Genomic DNA, 15045 nt, shown 5'->3' on the forward strand with positions numbered 1-15045 from the left:
GTAGCCCGCATGCCCAAGCAGCTTTTGTTTGACCGGATAGAGGGGGCTAAACGGGCGCGACACGTGCTGAAAAAGAGATGGACCTACGTGGTACAGGAGGACTTGCCGGAGACTGGTACTAGCGGTATCAAGATTGGCCTCTATGGAAGTGGCTCGTGAAGGATGCTCTTGGAAAGGTGGAGGTAGTCATCCTCAAACAACAACAGAGGGCAGAGAGGAGCGACGCTCACAACAATGAGCGGAGCACGGGCGGCTAAAAGGCAGCAAGTTGGCATGGTAGGGGGCAAAGCTGATGCATCTGCCAGTCATCTCAGTCATTCAACCCATGGCACTTGGGTCTCTCCCGTAACCTCCTGCCAGCGAGCCTTCGACACTTCACGTGGCCTCAGAGTACACCTCGTCTGCCACAGATGCTATGGTGACGTCAACGCCACTTAGTTGCAAATGATGGAGACTGTTGTTGTGGTGATCCGCCATGATACACTTTTTTCTCATCCATTACAGAACCATTGTCTTATCTGATACAGAAACCTCGTCTCATCTGATACAGAAATTTCGTCTAATCTTATACAGAACCCTCATCTCATCCAATACAGAATTCTTGTCTCATCTGATACAGAACCCTCGTCTTAGCCAATAAAGGACCTTGGTCTCATCCGATAGAGAACCCTCGTTCTATCCAACACAGAACCTTCGTCTCATCCAATACAGAACCCTCGTATCATCCAACTCAGAACCAGCAGCACCCACACGGAGGCTCGATACACATTGCCACCGTTCACATCACGAGCGGGACGCTGAACATCATTACCGATCGACTGGGCCACAAACTTTACCCCACATATACCCGACCCACAACTCAACGAGATGCACACCCACACCATCGCCACCCCGAATCCACCAATCCCAGAGGATCTTCAGAACCCCCCATAAAGTAAATTCTAAAGTCCCACCCGGGTCTTTGGGACTTAGCGCAAACTCCCAGAGTGGTCTCATTCAATTCAAAAGACTCGGCAGAGAGGAAACTGGGACAATGCCAGCATCCCCAATCAGTACTTCCTCACTCGCCGACCCTACATGAGATCGTCCTGGTTTCACTTGCCCTCTGCATACAAGGTTCTGTGTTGAGCTGCGTCGAAACAGACGAGGATGTCTCCTCCTACACCCACGGAAATTTAGAATATCCCACGGCGTGACTGCAGTCACCAATCTCGAACCATGGACCACACAGTCACCCCATTGCCTGCTTTAATCATTTAAGTACATGGTTCTCTGTATGAGTCTATGGATCTCTATTTGAGTCTACAGTTCTCTGTGGGTCTATGAAGCCGTGCTGTGGCTCACTGAAGAAAAGTCGACATGAGCACGTGCACAAGCTGATCGCCTCTCCACCACAGTGATATGAATCAAACACAGACCAGCCATCGGGTCTAACAACACAACTCAACGCGTTCGTCAATAGCACTGCCCCGAATAGTGGAAAATGTATGAAATATATAACAGCATATAAATAATTTATCATAATCATTGATGTGCTATGAAGAAGGCCCATGGTTCAAAAGATCGCTTCTTACGTATATATTTTTTCCTTTTAGTGTTATTGACGAGCGAGTTGAGTTCAACCTATTTTTTACTAAATATTGTTTATCCATATGAGGTTTTTGGGTTAGATCACGTAAATATAAATGCATCGTTAAACCCGCCACCACCAAACACAGCCACTTAGTAAGGTTTGTCACGTAAACAAAACATGCCAATTCATTGCTAGTGTCGTGTAGCAGCGTGGACTGGCGACCAGGGGTAGCAATTACGGGTGTATCCACCCAAAAGGGAAGATCTGGGGTCGTGGAAGGGAAAATAACTGGGCCAAGGGTCGTGGTAGAAATCCATCTTGTGTCCCTAACTGGGCCAAGGGTCGTGGAAGGGATCCATCTTGTGACTCCCCGAACCAGCTAGATCGTTCCAGAAAGGGGGCGTGGCGTGGCCAGGGTGTGTCCGGGCCCCGCTGGAAGGATAAAAGTGGGCGAGAGAGGGAGATCGGGGCTGTCCGTGGGAATCGGGGTCGTCTCGTCATTGCTGCTGTCCTCGTCGTCACTGCTGCCGTCTTTGTCATCGCTCGACGTTGCCACTGCTAGATAGTTAGCCAGCTATCTAGTCAGTCAGCGCCGTCGTTGCTAGGCGGTCAGGGTTGTGTTATGTGTTTGCGAGTGTTATGTGAAATAAATAATAAGGTGCCTCTACAGTTACTGTCTCCGGAGTCGTACACTACACGAGTATGGCACACCAGTTTGTAGGGAGAGTAAACTTACAACATTTACAATTCGAGTAGCGTGATATTTTGTCAGTAATTACAATAACCAGCATCATCAGGCGACAGCCAGAGTTGTGGATAAATCCTCCTGTTTTGGTCTTAAATAGAGGGATGAGCCAATCAGGTGCGAAGGCCAGAGGGGGGGAGGGTTAATGTATCTTCGGTATATATATATAAATATTAGTCGTTTCTTGCGGGGGTGTGTCACACGGTACTCGCCTCCAAAATGTAACGCTGTTTCTTTCCAGCCCGTGGAGAGAGAAACTATTATCAACCACAAGGGGGATTTGATCCCATAATTTCACAATTTAACAAATAAAAACTTAACCTTATTTAAATTATAATTTGTTCATTATTGTACGATAATATTTGCTATGATTTTATAGTGCTGTGTCGTGCTTTGTGTTTGTATGTGTTACAGCATAAGTCCATGTGAAACTGTTGGTATTATTCCCCCCGTGAGTGGTACATTCCGAACAGCCCAAAAGCTACGGTGATCAAAGCATATGGCGGTAACGCAATTTATTATTACAGACGTTAATTTGGCATCATTGGACTGACGTAAATCAGAATCTATATTTATACTGGAGGAGGAATCCGATGAGTTATGAAGATCTTTTTCACAGATGTCCAGTAGGGGCACAGTGTAAGAACGTTACAACAACAAACAGTACAAAGCAGTGCAAGTGCAAGGAAGGTAAACAAATCACCCAAACACATCTATATAAATAAGTTAGTAGCTTCGTACGTGCGTTTACAATCGGGGATTGCCAGAAAGTGTCTGCTTTATACACCAGTCACAGCATTAACGAAGAGGTGATGAGGAGTCTGCCAGGAGAAATGCAGCAGTACCTCTCAATTGATACGGTGGAGGATCGAGAAGATGTTCAGTGTGGGGGTCGCTAGCCCCCGAGATCCCTCCCTCGATAATACTAACGGCCGGACTAACATCATCAATCGCCCCCCCGCTGCTAAGCGAACCGCCGCTAGGCTCCTCACCCAGGGTGTGGGAGCCGTCACCCGAGGGTTCCCCTCCACCGCGGGTCCGCGTAGCAGGCATGGATAACCACGCACGCGCACACCCACACACAGCTCTGCACGGCACTCACCCAACCCTGACCACTCACGTTAGGATCGCGCACCTGTGTTACACACGTCGTGAACGTGCGCGCACACACGCATACAGCTCCACACGCGATACCCACTCCTGCGCCGCTCTGCGCCGCGCTGGCCGCCCACGTTACGATCGCGCACCTTGGGCACGCCGATTACGCACGCCGAGAGCTTACGCAAGTAACGAGCGCACGCAAGCGGGGCACACGCCGACACGACGACTCGTCCCCTCCCCCACTCGCGCGTGCACGTCAACACAAATATCGTACAAGGACGATTCTCCTCTCACACGGCTGCGTAGTCACGCCAACACACCAAAAGTGCTCTCCCCGGGCGTTAACGCACACACCTCCGTACCCGCACAATCGTACAGAGACCACGGCCTTTATGCGTACAACGACCACACACTCGCGAATGCAGTGCACGCTAATACCACGTTCCAAAAACACCCAACAACACGGTTTTGTTACTACGCTCGAGATTTTATTAGCCCTTGCTAACCAACCGAGCCACCCGTGTGTGTGTGCGGGACAGCAAGGCGCTTCTAACCCACACTCTGGTGCCGTGTAGCCCTATTCTATGCTGCGCTCTCTGCTAAACCGCTTTCCTACTCGTCCTTACCCCGAACTAACCCTCTCCTACGGATCCTACCCTCCGCTCTGAGGTGTTGTAAGGCGCGCAACACGATACCGTCTGTAGTCCTTGGTGACCTTGCGGCGCTCAGATCGTCCTGCAGACAATCTAGCGGCTCGCCCGATGACTCCTTCGTCGCTGACCCCGTGTCCAAACTCCAGAAGAAGAGAGTTCCCTACTGCCCCTGCGTTTTCTTTTAAACTATTCACATCAAAGGCTAGGCGCCCCCGTCCCGACCGCCTTGGTCTCTCGACCAATCCTGAGCCTAGGATTTCCCGCTCTTTTGCGATCCCGCCGGCCTTTGAACTTTCGACCAATCAGTCGTCCCGGTTCCTGATCCCAGCTATCTGCCTTGCTGACCCGTGTTTGTGTTTGTATGCGTTTCTAACTGCGGGGCTCTCTGAGCTCGCCGTGGTCGTGCGATCTCAAATCCGCCCACGGCGCCGCAGTGTTACTTGGCCTGGGAAGGGTCCTGTCCAATTCCCTGGCCCTGAGAAACCGTGGGGTAACCCCCCTAGGGGGCCCTCGGGTGAAAACTCAGGGTAGGTGACCCGACCACGAGGCCCTACGTGGGTGCGGGTGCGTGTTTATGTGGGGGGGGTGATGGGGGGCAGTGCGGCGGTGGAAGCCGGGCGGCTCCCTGGCTCGGCCGAGCGGCCCCGTCGCTGTGGCACCACATCAGCAGTCGCTTTTCCCGCAAGAGTTTTTGAACACGTTGACACTCACTAGAATGCCCCCTCATAAGCTATGTTTGAAAGTTCGGAGCGCCAATCATGTTGATTGGAAATATCAATGGCGAACAAGGTCTCTGCAATGGAACAAGACTTCGAACCTGCCAATTGACAAGAAATTGCATTGATGCGATGATGATGACTGGCTCTCTTCATGGGAAAAGAGTTTTCATTCCTCGCATTACAATGATCAGCATAAACGAATCCAGTCTTCTGTTCCAACTCCGACGAAGACAGTTGCCTGTTCAAGTTGCATTCGCAATGACCATCAGCAAAGCGCAAGGACAGTCAGTTCATCATTTGGGATTGTATTTGCCATAGTCAGTTTTTGCTCGTGAACATTTACACGTGACATTGTCAAGAGTTACGTAAATATCAAATGCTACCGTATTTATTGGAGACCCATTTTGTTCAGAAGACGATGCTGGATGTAATCTCCAGCGAAACGTCGTACAACAAGACTAAAAACATCCTGCTTGGTATTTTTCATATTAATCCTCTTCCTCCAGTTTTTATGAAAACCCAAAATCATTCGGCACATTTGCCCATGGCTTGGCAACCTGATTTTTATTTGCTCGGTCAGGTGGTGGGGGGCAATTGTGTTTAGTTTGTTGTCCTTCCTCCCCACGCACCTCCGATTAGCACAGTTGGCTACGTATGGCGCGAAAAAAGTTCAACATACGTACAAAAGTTTACATGACGATTTAACCCAAAATAAATGAATTATCAATCGCAATATCGGTTGTGGAAAGCCTACGTATAAAATGAAAACACGTGTGATTGATTGTGCCCCTCCTTATACTCTATGGCAGTGTTCTTCATTGCAAGGCCCGCGGGCCATTGGCGACCCCTGGTGGCCTTCAGTGCGGCTCCGACAAAACACAAAGTTTGAGAACAGACGAGAGCCTGAACATCCCCATCATCGTCGTGGCTGTCAAACCAAATGGCTTCAAATGTGTGGCGGCCGTCGCACTGGTGATCCCTTGTCGGCGAAAATGCCCCCCCCCCCCCCTCTGAAAATTAGTGACGAACACTGCTCTACGCGCTGTACCTATAGAGAGCACTTGTGCCCGTTCATGTGTGGGAGCTGCTACACACGCAGTGTACTGCAGGACGTGCGCTTGCTGCGTCTGCAGTGGAGCTTCACGCGCATCGATCCGTGCAAATAAAAGCATGCGGCAGAGAACATCGCGCGCGTTGTTACGACTGTTAAGGGCCACCAGTGTGTGATTAAGCCCTCTTCGTACCTCTCCACTCTTGCACACACTTCCATCTCCGTGCTCATCGACCGTCCTGGCCGAGCGACGTATATCGGCGGCTGTGCAGCGGCAACAGCATCCGCCGGCAAACGTTCTCCCCCTGCACGCTCGCAGCGGCGGCAGCAGCACCCATGCACCATCCTTCAAATGAGGCTCAGGGCTCTCGCCTGTTCCGGCTCTCACCCGTTCAGGCCCTCGCCCGTCCAGGCTCTCCCTGTTCAGGCTCTCACCCGTTCAGGCCCTCACCCGTCCAGGCTCTCCCTGTTCAGGCTCTCGTCTGTTCAGGCTCTCCCCTGTCCAGGCTCTCACCCGTTCAGGCTCTCCCCTGTCCAGGCGATCACCTGACCAGGCTCTCACTTGTCCAGACGCTCACTTGTCCAGACTCACATATGTTCAGGTTCACTCGTTCAGGCTAGCCTGTCCAGTCTCACCCGTTCAGGGTCACCTCTTTGTTCTCACCTGCACAGTCTCATCTGTTCTGTCTCACATGCACCGGCTCACCTCTTCAGTCTCACCTGTTCAGGCTCATCTCCTCATTGCCACACGCCAAGTCTCATCTGTTTAGGCTCATCTGCTCATTGTCACATGCCAAGTCTCATCTGTTCAGGCGCATCTCCTAATTGCCACACGCCAAGTCTCATCTGTTCAGACTCATCTCCTCATTGTCACAAGCCAAGTCTCATCTGTTCAGACTCATCTCCTCATTGTCACAAGTCAAGTCTCATCTGTTCAGGCGCATCTCCTCATTGTCACATGCCAAGTCTCATCTGTTCAGGCTCATCTCATTGTCACAAGCCAAGTCTCGCCTGTTCAGACTCATCTCCTAATTGCCACACGCCAAGTCTCAGCTGTTCAGACTCATCTCCTCATTGCCACACGCCAAGTCTCATCTGTTCAGGCGCATCTCCTCATTGCCACACGCCAAGTCTCATCTGTTCAGGCGCATCTCCTCATTGTCACACGCCAAGTCTCATCTGTTCAGGCTCATCTCATTGTCACAAGCCAAGTCTCGCCTGTTCAGACTCATCTCCTCATTGTCACAAGCCAAGTCTCGCCTGTTCAGGCTCATCTCATTGTCACAAGCCAAGTCTCGCGTGTTCAGGCGCATCTCCTCATTGTCACACGCCAAGTCTCATCTGTTCAGGCCCATCTCTCTTGCCCCTGCACTCCTTCCCGTCCATCCCCTACAGCCCTTTTGTGATCTTTAAGCACCCCTCTATCGCTGTCACTCATTCCTCAATCCTTGCAACAGCGGGCCCTTCTCAGCCACAGCGCTCCATTCTGTAATCGTCTTGTGAGCCACAACAAGCGCCTTGAGTGGAGGCGCTCTCTAAATATAAATTATACCTCGCTATGCGAATATTCAATATACGAAGTTTCAGTATAACGGACTTTAAGTTTTAACGGTAACAAATAATTAAGTAGAATTATAAATGAATACACTGAGATTAATAAATAAGACAATTATCCAATAAAATAATATTATAATAAGATAATGGATTCATGAGCGTTGAGCATCCCGATGGTCAGAATGTTTGTTTACATTCGTCTCGGCCAATCAGCGCGGAGTGTTTGGTAGGCAACAACAACAACTTACGACTGCACCGAAGACGACACTAGGGAGTTCTATCGAGATTTGAAGTTTTCGTGACTGCAGGGATCCATTATTATTTATTGTTTTATATTTTTATTATTTTATTATTTCCCTTCTAGGTGACTATACCGAAAGAACCAAGAATATACTACACTCTTTCTTTTATTTGTCAGATTTTTATTATTATTTTATTATTATTTGAATACTGGCGCAGTATAAAATGTAATATTATTTTCACGGAGTGACCAATAAGGTCTGAACTGGTCTGTAATAAGATAGGGCCAGTGATAAGGGGTCCACAGCTCTGCGGTATTGCTGTCGATCGAGATCGCCAAAGTGGTGACGTCATGTCTTATTGTTGTCGGGGACGTCACCGCAAAGGGCCGCCGACAAACCCTCGATACGATGACGTCACCAGCCCCCCCCCTCGCGCGGCCGCCGTCGAATGTCGTCACGGCGCCGCTTCCGCTCATGCGCATTGCGGCTGCGTGACGTCACCGCCCATCCCCAGCAGGCACGAGAGGCGCAGTTGAAGAGTTCGCGCGAGCGGGCGGCGTCGTCGGCGCTGTGAAGAGGGGGTACGACGTGGAGACAAACAGCAACCCGATCGGCCAGAGAACGCGGCTTTCACCACCACCACCTGCTCCTCCCTCCTCGTCTTCTTCCACGCTGAGGTGAGCGCCTCCGCGATGTTTCGCGCCCCATCTCGAGCCCAGGCGGGCGGGCGGTGTCGACCGCCCTCCCCCCCAGCTCAGCCGCTCGCATTTCCCAGCGCGCATAAGCGACCGCCGTACCGGAGCTCGCCGCCGATTGGGCGGCGCGTCCGGCACGTGGCGCCCGTTGTCCAATTGGGCGGCCGCGCTCGCGTGTCCGCGCTGCCAATTGTAATCGGAGGGCCCAGGGGGACCTCGCGAAAACTGAGTGGCGTCGAGACCGCAGAGACGGCGGCGGCCCCGGGGCAGCCGCTTGACCCGACGGGGCTGCGTTTATCAGCGAGCGGCCCAAGCGCGGCGAGCATTGACAATGACACGCGGCAGCAGCAGCACGCCGCCGCACTCTCCCGTTCAAGTGTCGCAGTCGGGTTACGAGAGGCGGCTTCCGTGACACGGCTTTGTTGGGAAGTGGCTCTGCTGTGGCTGCTGGGTGTGGTGGTGGTGGTAGGGTGAGAGAGGCGGCCTGGGGTCGCTCGCTCGCTCACTCAGCGCGGCTAATTTCCCGCGTTAGGTCCCGGCGATAATGCTCATGAGGGGTGGCGTCATTATTAATGATGGTGTTCTTAACAGCTTCTTTCTTCGCGCGACGCAGGTAAAATCTCCACGTCACGCGGGCCGCTGCGATGTTTACACGGTGGGCTGGGGGTCGGTGACTCGTGCCGCCTTGGCGCGCGAAAGCTGCCAAACACGGCAAGGCAAAGATGACCCTGCGCACACGCACCCCCCGTGTAGCCCGGGGTTGACTGCTGCTCTGCTTGAGCGAACGCCGATGAAGGGCGTCACGACACACGGCGCGGGTGGTGATGCTTGTGCCCCGCGCCTCCGATCACGTACGGGGCTGAAGAAGTTTAACCTGCAGTACATACACGTCGGGCAGCATTCGTGCCTCCAGTGTTGATGTTTACACACCACGGTGTACTCAAATGTTTAAGGTCTCCGTCAAATACAATATATACCAAGGGTACACACATAAGAGGTTTTAACCGTGCGAGAGTAAATACGGTAACCTGTACACATGCGAATTTTCCAACGGTGTGAGAGTTCTTGCCGACAAAAGTGAAATTAAACAAGACCCCCTACGTGCAAATAATATACAGCTACAGATATCTCAAAAAAGTACACTTCCATCCGTGCTTTCGCTGCTTAGCTAGCTTAGTGCATCCTTCACGTGGCGAGATCCGTGCTGTGTACGTACGGTACCATGTCGTGTACGGGCTGATTTAGTCCGAGCGAGGCGTGGGGGGGGGGGCCGGAGCTCCGCTTCACGTCGCGAGGTCGTGACATGGACCAAGGTCGACGAGTGTACGCCAGCGTCACCACCGTCGTCACAAGCCCCCATTGATCATAGTCACCATCGTGACGGTAGTCAACGCTCATTCGGTGCAAATACAAAATCATAACTCGGCCATGTCTACGGTCGTACGGATGTCGAGGTGCCGCCACTGCGTCTGGCTCGGCAACAAGCGGCAACACGGGGACGCCGCGACTCAAAAACTACCTTAATTTCGCATATGCACTTCTCGGAATCTCCCTTCTGTTGCTGGGTTTATGGGTATGTTTTTAAACATCTACTTTAAATACCAAACCGTGTTTCCTGTACCCACCATTGACGTTCATGGGTTTTGTATCGCCCCGTGCGCTTCGTGTACGGTACAGCATATAGCGATTTTGTTGTTGGCTGCTCATTCACCTCGACCCTTCCGCGTACTGTGTGGCTTGTGCCTCGGCTGCACGTTAGTGTGGTTTTTTTGGTCAACGATGCAAACTCGAATGTTATGATCGTTTTCGTCACGTTAGCACCGACGGTAAATTTGCGTTCTTGGCTTAAAAAACATCGATTAAAAGAGTAAATCTTTTAATCGATGTTGCTGTCATCAACGGTGGGGTTAAGTTGTAAGAATGGAACGGGGGAGAGTAGGGCATCCGCTGGTAGCTGTCGATAGATATGCAGCACTTGACAGACGGTATCGTTAGCAATCACTCCACTGTGCTGGCTTTACTGGTCCAGATGACTCAGACACCCTCCCTGACGGTTCATCCCTCAAAGAGATCGCCCAGAATGCGCGCGATATCGGAAGATCACAAAAGCGAAGCAGGATGAGCCTGGATAGTGGTTTTAATAGACGACCACCATGAATCACAGGTTAAGTTGTGTTCAGCAGAAGACGGTTGCGGCAAATCCATTATGCCACTGTACTATGCTCCCACATATATGCTTGCCACCTTCAATCTGCACTGACCAGCGTTGTGAAATTAGGTCAATGTTTGACATGGCGTGGAGACGTCTTAATCCAGCAGTAGATTTCAAAAGTGGGGCCGTGCACGTACTTACAATAAAAACGTCGACGATGTTCAGTGTCGTTTCATGTCCAGTCTCAAGTGGCTGGACAGGAACCATCTTCTCATGCCGCTAGAGAAGCCTTTTTATTTTCGGGTGAGAGCACAGGATGTGAACCCAGGACCTCGGTGGTGCTGGCCGTGTTATCTGACACGGGTGTAAGATAAACCCCACTGAGCCACCCAGATTCTGTTTCAATTAAACTGGAACGCGCCCGTGTGTCATTTTGACAGTAAAGTGCTCTTTTTAAACAACACTCCTCTGAAGTGGCAAGGCAGCGCGACATTCCACAAGTGTAGTTCTGTGCGGCAGCATCCAAATAGTTTGCACAAGTTCTGCATTATTGCCTGCGGTAAGTCTGCATTGGGCATCTCGGTGTTAAAAGTAAGACCACTTTGGGCACTGGCGGAGCCATTTGGGGTGGGGGGTGGCACGTGCCCCCCCCCAATGATCCGATCGAAATCCCTAATTTTGATCGGATCATTGGGGTTTATTAGTAATACATCGGCATTTTGCGACCCCCACTGCCGCTGTGTAGCATATTATAGGACAATGAGTCCATAATTGGCAATAAGTAACGGCAAAGCAGGTATAAGTGACTCAGAATTGTGCGCAGTTGCGTATACAGTACACGACTTCCCTGAAGGCATTCACCTTCAGCGAGCGCGATGCCGATCACACACGGTTCGAATTCGACCCTCGATCGATGACTGCGCCAACGCCGCACACGCGTCGAATTAAAAGCAAGGGACAAGTCCTTACTAACAACTATCATTCTTTATTGCTGGAGGGGTTGTCCCCCTACCTGAAAATCCTGGCTCTGCCATTGGCTTTGGGCATCTCGGTGTTAAAAACAAAATTGCATTGCTGATTAAAGTGGAACACTGCCCACGATGAATCCAGTCGGCACAATCGGGCAAAGTCACCGGTCGTGAAAAATGCGCTTCTGAAAGTGCATGCGAAAGTGATTATAAAAATGTGTTTTGGGTTACTTAAAAGTCAAAAGGGCCTTAGCATTCATAAGGTCTTTTTAATACTTCATCTTCTAGGTTATTTCGGTAAAGTCACGTAGAAGGGAAGTAATAAAATAATAAAAATAAAACAAAATTTTATTTTATTACTTCCCTTCTACGTGACTTTACCGAAAGAACCAAGAAGATGTATCCCTGCAGTCACGAAAGCTTTAAATCGAAATTTAAAATCATCTTACTTCAGTTCGCATGTCCTTCGTTTAACATATCCATGTGACTTTTTACTTCAAATGGCCCACCAACAATATGTATCCATCACTGCAAGCATCTTAGCCAAAACAATCGGGTACAAGAGGGGAATATTTTCGACATGGCCTCACTTTCTTATGTTAACACACTCATTCACTAGCCACTGCCAAGGGCCCTTTGCAGTGACAGAAGTGGTTCAGGTATGTTAATGGGTTTCCAATGCCGAAAGTATTTTAAAGCCTGATCCAGCCGCCAGGAAGGAAAACGTTCTCTCCTGTTGCAAAGTTAATTCATGTAACCGACAAGAAAATAGCACACTGCTGAAAAGTACACAAAGCAGCATGTACAGAGATGTATTTAAATATTAATGTTAAATAACTGGTCTTAGGAAGGATACGATACGATGAAGGCTGATGGACGAGACTGGTGACAGAATTGCAGTCAAATGTGGGGTGACGCCTAAAACGGGGGTCGGCAACCTGTGGTTCTTTAAGGGCTGCTTCGTGACGTTATTTGTTAAGGACCACCGTCTCATTCACCATGTGCATTGCGGCTCTTGAAATGTTCAGGATGTTTTATACCGAATTGAGAAAACGGCTCCTCTTGTTATTTTGGTTTCTGACCCCTGGCCTAAGAGGATGACTACTGCGGGCGTGGAGCGATGAGCTCAACTTCTGCGCAGGGGCAAGATGGATTGTTGCATTGCAGGACCGTGAGGGATGGCAACAGTGTGGAGAGGCCTTTATTTGACAGTGGAAGGGTCATGAATGCTGCTGATGATGAATATGAATAATGCTGTTGAGAGCTACTAGCTCAAGCTATAAGCAACTGTCAACATGAGCAATGAGGCAGCACTCAGAATTTTAGGTCACGTGTTAATATTAATCTATGTAAATTGGTGTATTGTTTGTAGTCTAGTATGCTGCCTAATATGTGCTAATACATGAACAACAAATCTCGTATGAATTGCTGTTGCTGGGAACATTTATATTATTCTGATATTCTTTACTGGTGATGTAATAGAATACATGTTTTTCTTTAACCAATGAATGATCAAATAACACTGATGCCCAGTGAAATTTAACCTTTATTTCAAAGTCAAAGTGTCTATATTATGTAGATTATTTTGCTGTTATAAATTTCCACATGATGGACCACTTCATTGAGTTATCATTTGTGGCGGTGTCGCTTCTGAAAAAGAAGCTAATAGCTCTGTGGGCTTTACCTGGTAAAATAACAATAGTTTACTTTATAGCGGTGGTAGCGCAAGCCTGTAACCCATCACTGTGGAGGGAAGGGTTGGTGGATCGTACAAATGTTGTGAAACTCCCTTTCCGTGACTTGCCGTGAAAACATGGCTACAGCAAATGTGAACTCCATCTGTTCCATCTGTATGGGATAGTATTGTCACCTCGCATGTGTGGCTTCCTCTGGGTGTTCTGGTTTCTGCCCACATGTATATAAACACTTTATTTATTGGCCGATAACACCCTCGTATATATAGAGGACAACAGAGCTTGGGCAGTTGCTGGTACTAGCTCACTTGCATGGCTGCTGCCTTCCCATTTGTATGGTTCCTCGCATCTATGGAGTAATTATCTCACTTCCAGAGTTAGAAAATACTGTGCGGTAGAACGTTGCCAGTTGATATATGTAAATATATTTATCTATTTTCCCCAAAAAGCTTTATTGTGTCCTAATTCTTTCAGATGGTACCTACGCTGGGATGGTTCTCAATTCCGTTTTCAACATTTTTGCAGGTAGGAGAAAACCGAAAAAAACTGAGGAAAATAAACTCCTTTAAAAAAGTTTTTAAAAAACAACGGTTTTATTAACAACTTCATTTAACTCGCGGTCGAGAAGTACGTCAATGGCGCCTGAGCCACGCGGGCACCTGATTTTTGTGTGAGCCGATTCCACAGTTTAGAGACCACGGTGTTTTTGACCTACACAATATATATAAATAATAAGGCGTCCATACCAAATGTAAATTTTTTAAAGTAGCAAATTAATTGATTAATTGATGCCGATTTTGATACAGGCATGCATTGTCACTGGATCTGAGTACGTATGCAAAATGTAGAATTGATTGGACAACGGGAAGTGGACGAAATTTTTATTACAAGATTTGACCACGACGAACGGAGGAATCAAATAAAACCGTTGAAAAACACAACACACACTCCCACACAAGCGGACACGGCTTAAATATAGCTTCGCAGACCACCTGTCAAAAAGATACTTGCTTGAAACTACCTCTTTACAACACCTCACTGTAGAGTGGTTACAGAGTTTCCATGGTTGTAAATGAGGAACTTGATTTGAGCCGTGAGTGTAACATTTCTTGTCTCTTGTTTCCTGCAATGTATCCTTCAGTATGAGCTTTTGTGTCCCTGTACTGTCATTCGTCATTGCTTTTCGGGGAAGACCATGTAATCATCTGACCAACTTTGTGTTGTTAAGCCCCCCCACTGCCACCATCCGACTATTGCGTGTGCGTGCATTTAATTTACCAGTTATTATTATTGCTTCACCCTGCCGGTGAGTTGAACAACAATTCACACAATCATATTCAGCAATCGGATACGACATTTCTCTTGAAGCTGCATCATCGGCACCAGATCCAGAAAGTCAAGAGCATTTATCCAGGAAGTCGGAATGACCTCGTCATCTGACGAGGCACAATCAATCAGATGCAATAATTGGCTACAAATGCCAACTTGTGAAAAGACGCTGATGGTCAAAGGAAACATCATCGGTGACGTTTCAAGCAAGGGCCCTTCATGGCACAAATAGAGAAGCCAGATAGTGCCGTGAAGAAGGGCCATTGCCCGAAATGTTGCTTATTATATATTATTATTATTCCTTTTAAGGCCACAGTGTTATTGACGAATGCGTTGAGTTTTTTTTGTTATTCGCCAATACAGTATCACCAATTATTGTTGGCTTATTATGTTATGTTGTTTTTCATCACCCGCCCTCGAACGCACTTCAGAAATACAATCCTGCAATGGTCACAGGGATGAATGGCCGTGCACGTGTCTGCTATTTTTGTGGTGTTGTAGCAACGGCCTCGAAAGAGTATTGCTTTCCCACGCTCGGCCTTTGCACAGCGAGTGAAACTAACAAAAAA

The 15045-nt window shown here is 48.9% G+C and overlaps 1 protein-coding gene across 2 annotated transcripts in view; it reads left to right on the plus strand.

Annotated features, from left to right (window-relative positions):
- The first annotated feature begins 8125 nt into the window (after positions 1–8125).
- The window catches only part of CAB39 (calcium binding protein 39), a 51975-nt gene continuing 45055 nt past the window's right edge, over positions 8126–15045 (plus strand). Inside the window, exon 1 of one of the 2 annotated variants that reach the window (XM_078876313.1) lies at positions 8126–8315. The gene's annotated coding sequence lies outside the window, so the exon portion shown is untranslated. The remainder of the gene's footprint in view (positions 8316–15045) is intronic. The other variant, XM_078876312.1, reaches the window with a different exon arrangement.

Source organism: Lampetra fluviatilis, chromosome 43, assembly GCF_964198595.1.
Source record: "Lampetra fluviatilis chromosome 43, kcLamFluv1.1, whole genome shotgun sequence".
NCBI lineage: Eukaryota > Metazoa > Chordata > Hyperoartia > Petromyzontiformes > Petromyzontidae > Lampetra > Lampetra fluviatilis.